Here is a 6,338-nt window from a genome sequence, read left to right as displayed (position 1 = left end):
CCACCATCTCATAGACTGAAGGACATATGATGGGAGGCTAGGACGACACCACACTCAAGCATGGAGGAAGGCAACGGAGATGGAGATGAAGACAAAGCCAAGGGTGAAGGTGAAGATGAAAACGACGATGGAGATGAAGATGAGTACGAGGGTAGAGGTGAAAACGAAAAAGATGCGGACAATTATTACAATCAATAAGAGGAGACGACACTAGTAGTTGTGCTCAAAAATCCGACATGCACCCGTCAGCCACTGCCCTGTGGCACACATTTGGCTCGACGACACCGATGATGTATTTTTTATTTACTTATTATTGCGGTGTAAATATAAATGATATCAATAAAAAATGATCAAGTTTTTTTTTATATTTCTATTGCAACTCATAGTTGTCTTTGTTAAAATGTGAATTATACATAAATTTCCATATATAATATTTGATATGAAATATGTAACTTAGGATAGGTACCTTTATCGAACTAGTGATTAATAAAGGTACTGGGACTAACTTGTAAAAATTAGTAAAAGTTGGATCGCTCGAGAAATTGTAATTGGTACTTGAAGTAGCGCTTAAAGCAGTAATTTTTTACTATTTAAATGTTAGTAGATGGTGGCAAATAGAATTGAAATGCAAGGAAAAAAGAAAGAACATATCTTGTACATAAAAAAAAAGAAACATTATAATCAATTTTATATTGCTAAAAAAATTTAGTGCTAGCGACGTAGAGGCCCCAATGTATCCCTCAATACAGAGCATGTTGTCTTCATATGCCCTGGTTTCTACAGTACCTGCATAACCTTTGTTAATTGTCCCTCTCCTAAACATCCATATTGGTGCGTATCTGAGTGGAAGTCAGACAATCTTTCAAGATGCAATGTAAGATCATGTTCGGGGCCAACTCGAATGGGACGCTAAACACTGGTAGCCACATACTCTCATATGGGACGGGTGGGAATTCAAGTCTCAATTCATACATTCGTACATGCGGCAATCACATGTGCACAAGGGAATCGAAGTGCCTAGAATCACCCACAATCGCAAGTCCCTTCTAGTAGGTTGACACGATATGATGCCCCTGACATGTTTTGGTCGAGCCTAGCGTACCCCGTGACTCGAAATCTTAGGTTTCGATATGAGTGACAGAATACATACATAATGTTCATTCACGTTATAGTTCGTCTAATTTCTTTCATGACATCCTTGCACCAAACATGATCGCCCACTATCTACCCAGCATATGCTATTGTCCACTTTGGACATAAGGAAACCAGACTAAATTATTTTTCTTTGACAACCAAGGTTATCGATAAATGACGTGTCCCCTTTAGTATAGAATTGATGCATTCAGCTAGGTTAATTGTCATGTACTCGTACCGTAGACCCCTGTCATATGATTGCGTCTACTATTTATAGGGTATGTTAGCGAGGAAGCCCACACCGACACTATTGATGGCACGTAAGTTATCCAACATCTCATGGAAACGATGTTGGACGAGCTTGTAGCCTATCGAGAAAAGTATAAAGATGAATGAAAACAATATATTATGAGATATGGTTTAGCATGATTGCGGATAAAGTGGAAACTACATACCCATGTCAAAGCATTGATCTCGTTCACTTTCTAAAGGCCATTTGGAGTGGTAGTTGGAGCCGACATGCCTTATATAGTACCTATGGTTGGTACGATCCCAATGGCTACAATGCTACTCAATAACGTACAAGATTCTGGTTCCTCTAACGGATATGACACATATGTCGGGCTATGGGCAAATGCGACGACGCCATCAACTAAGGAAGAAATATCAGTCATCTATATTTTTGGAGGCAGTTATTTTAAACTTTATCGACAGAATCCTTTGATACCATCCTGGCAATGACCATCAACAACCGACGCTGATACCTCCCGTACAGTCAGGTCTTGTCAATTTGCACCAAAGGCTTGTAGTGCCGGAAAGCTTCCCTGCATTGATCGAAGGTCCAAAAGAATCTGTGGAATACTCTTTTCCTATAGACCAGATGATCACCGAAGTACACTGGGTGCATTTCTAGATTGGTTATGGAACCTAGTACGTATCGATCCACTACCTATCACCATTGCCATAAATCATTGTATGACTTGTCCCAATCGTGATACAACTTATCCATAGCCTTTTGTTTTGTGGCCCATGCTTTGTATTACGATGGCGTGTAATTGTACTGGCTACGGTTGTTGGCAGTCAACATCAAGACGGGAATCTTGAGACTCACCCTCACTATAGGTACAATAATGACAGATATCATGTTAGAGTCTAGCCTCAGATGATCCTAACTTACACCTATAAATTACGAGTAAAAGTTATGTTATTGGAAAAAACAAATACCCCTGTCAAGTCACATTATGTCATAAAATTGGGTGATCACATCGCGCACCTACTACAATAGGAGTATGTGGATTGGAATACTTTTTTATCGTACACAAGCTTGTCTTCTTCCGAAAAGATGCCATAATTTTCCATTTGCACCTCTCATCGCGCATTATGTTCTTTCCTCCAAATTTCTTCGAATTGGATTTTGTACATGATAGTTCACGCCATCCTTGAAGTTGTACCACTTCAATGCAACATGAAAAACATCTTTGTTAGGAAATTTCATGCCAACTTCCAATACCCAGAATCTAACGATGAGCTTGCATGGCTAAGTGTTCTGTGTGGTAGCTGCTGGAACTCTAAACCACTCTTAGCAAAGAAGTCGATGTTGGTCATGTGGGGCAGAGGTTTATATTCCTTGAATTGTAAATCTGGATCCAAAGCATTTTTCGAACCATCATCGTTAGAATTGTAAGGTTCTGGCCCAATTGGAACCTGCTACAGTTTAGAAAAAAGTGCTACTTCCAAACCATCCGGACTGAACTACCAAATTGGATCAGGGTCTAAATCTGATCTGTCAACTGCATTTGTTGCCCCTTCTTCCTTGACTGCATCTTCTTCCTTATCTGTGCCTCCATTGTCATCTTCAACCAAAATGTTCGATTTACACTCGTCGGACCCGATCTTAAGGAGTAAGTCAATAGTTCGTCTATACTCCATGTGCTCGAAAAAATATCCACTATGAACTGGTGTAGGTTGATGCCCCCAGGACCTCGATCCACCGAAGTTGAAATTGAAAGCACTGATTGAATGTCGTGCCTAGGTGTCAAGGTTGGAGTTACGCTCATATCCCAGTTGACAATGGCCGCCAAAGTTTAATTGATGCCAAAAATCAAAGAATTTCTACCCATTGATGCTTCAGAGACATCATAGTAGGAGCTTTGTAACAAGCATTAAACCCACAACACAACCGTGTAATGGAACTTTCTACTTCAGCTTTGGTTCCAACATTAGTTGCAACAATGGCTGAAGATGGACCAGCTCCATCAACCTCAACAAACTCGACATATAACTTCATTACAACATTTACCCTCGAATAGTGGATTGATATGACCGCCTCCAACTCAAGCTCACCTTTCACATCAAATAGCTCATACATAAAGGGGTCAATCGATGCAATATATCTACTTTGCAAGCTCGAAATTCTTCCTCGGCTTGAATCCTTAACTTTCCTCCTGATTCTAGTCCGTAGCTCACGCAATTGGATGGTACGGTTGGAAGCCAATTCCACGAACCAGGCTCTTGCAAATATGACCCCGACTTCTATATTACAAATTTGATCGCGTAGTAAATAACGAGTTTAACTCATTGACTCATTTCAATTTAAAACAAGTTGGATATTTAGAACAACAAATAATCTTTTATGGTTATCCAAAGAAATACAGACGACACTCGCAACTCAACTCTTCAATGTTTGATACGAATTTGCTGCGTACCTAAGTTCTGAATATTTTGGTTCCTTAATAGAAAAGTAGAACAATAAGAGAGGGAATCAGTGCTTCAAAATCTATTTCTGAAGATGCGCTTTCGTTGAATAATAATGAAACGTTCTTCAGTGCTCGAAAATGTATTTCACATATCAAATAATTTCATCAGATGCGTGCTTCAGAGGGTATTCAGTGCCTCAAAATGTGATTCAGATTTTACCCATGATCAGGTACTTTTTTGGCAATCTTTAGTGGAAATGTTAAGAAAACTCATCCAGCTGGGCACACTTTCTTGCCGTGTCAGCAAGAAAGCTCGCCTAGATGGACGAGTTTTCTTAACATTTCCACTAAAGCCGGCCAAAAAGTACCCTGGTCCTAGGAATTTTTTTGTAGATTTGAATCACGTTTTGAAGATATTTTATGAAAATGCTGGCCCTGCGACATGTTTTCCACCACGGGGATTTCTTTCCTTTGTAATCTCACCCGTTACCCACCCCAATAAAAAAGGGGCTCCCCCTCCAAATGCCGTCATCCCTAAAACTTCATCTCTCTGCCTTCATCCCTCTACTTTACAATATTTCTCTCTCGATTTTCTTCCCCTCTTTAGTGTTAAAATTTTTTATCGCTAATAAAATTTCTAGTTTAAGGTATTCTTGAGTCATCGATGATGCCATATCACTTTGAGATGCACATATTTCATATATCCTGCCAAGATGGGACCATTACCTCCGAAACCTATCCTTTGAAAATTGGGTTCTAGGGTTATTTTGCTTTATACGATCATGGGTGGAAGTCTACATAGATGTCTCAATCGATAGCCGTTATGCGGTCATGGATCGAAGTATAACGAGGGAGCTAGTTGACAGTTGTTATGTAGGCCGAAGATATTGCCTTATAAATACTAGACAAAAGTTTGAGGGCATAACCATAGGGAAAAATTGTGGGGATTCCCGCTATAATCGACATAATTGTTTTCTCCATTTTCATGTAGCCAGTATCTTTAACCTTCCTTCTTATCCAAAGGCCAACATCACCATGGACGCAAGAAGACTCTTAGATGGATAGCGGTTGTTGCAGTGTAGTAAAAGTGATGCTCCTTTCGGGGTGACAACGGGTTTCGTTATTAAACCACCTATTAATAACTACAATCGCTGTCATACCAACCTGAGTTTGACCTCTACTGTGTTGAAACATCCGCTCCCCGCCTGAAAGCCCTCTTGTATCCACCTCGATGTCAGTCTTCGTATAAGAATGAAAGGTTAAAGATACCGACTTCCTAGAACTAGAGAAAAATAATACGTTGATTACACCGGAAAGCCTTCTGTTTTTCTCCATGATTATAGCATCAATCTTATGTATGGTGTATATATCAGGCATCATCTGTGGGTATCCCAAAAGCTTGAACTCATGACCGCATAACGTCTGTCAACTGGGCCCCAATTATACTTGAACCCGTGATCATATCACGTCCGTCGACTGAGACCTCAACTTAGACTTTTGACCCATGACCGTATCAAGTATTGTCACCCCAAAACCTGACTTCCACAAGAAGAGTTTCTGAGGTAATAGTCCTATCCCAGTATGACATATGAAATGTATGTGTTATGAGACACGTTATCGCATCCCTGACCCCTCAAATGTACCGATAATTTTTTGCAATTTCACTCCTAAAACTCTAGCCCTAATTCTTAAAAAACCTTAACTCTAACAAAACTAAAAAACAAATGTCGAGGAGAGAGTGTGAAACTGCGCTCAACTAGACATGATTTCACACTCTCTCTCCAAAATCAACCTATTTTCTTAATTTAAAAAAAAATACCTAAAAGACCAATTTAGAAAAACTTCATATACATCTAATTTAGCCCAAAATATCACTTGTCAAATCAAGCTGTTTTTTTTATATTGCTAGAAAACTTATAGATGTTAGTTTCGATGGTTGGATTAGTCATCTAACTAGAATAACTTCATGATATATCTAAACAAAAGTTAAATGTTTGGTGAAATTCTTCTAACTTTCTCTCTTTATTTTTCTATTATTTGTTTATTGCTAAGAATAGAGTTATGTATTTATTATGATAGTTAAAAGATGGTGATATCGTGAGTACGATACAACTTTTAGATTAAGTTCTCAAGTAGCATGGGTTTTACCTTTTGAAACTCTCAACTTTATCAAAATTGATAAGTTAGTATTTTATGAATATTGAGAAGTTAATTCAGTTGTTGATAAATACGTGAATTTCAACTGTTATTTTTGCTAATTTTACTAATTCCTACCTATTTAATGGGAAGATTTAACAATTTTACCTAATTGGGCTAATTTCTCAATTTTCATGAACTATGATGATTAAATTTTGACAAATTAAAATAAAAGATCAAGTTTTCAATTTCCATAAACTAGAGAGACTAAATGCAATATTAAACCTTTATTAAGGTGTTTGGACACCATAATAAATAATAACAAGTGAAATTAATAAAAAAATAATTATAATTAAAATGATTGCCGATTAA

The sequence above is a fragment of the Gossypium raimondii genome, chromosome 8 (genome assembly GCF_025698545.1).
Source record: "Gossypium raimondii isolate GPD5lz chromosome 8, ASM2569854v1, whole genome shotgun sequence".
NCBI lineage: Eukaryota > Viridiplantae > Streptophyta > Magnoliopsida > Malvales > Malvaceae > Gossypium > Gossypium raimondii.
This window is presented reverse-complemented; position numbering follows the sequence as displayed.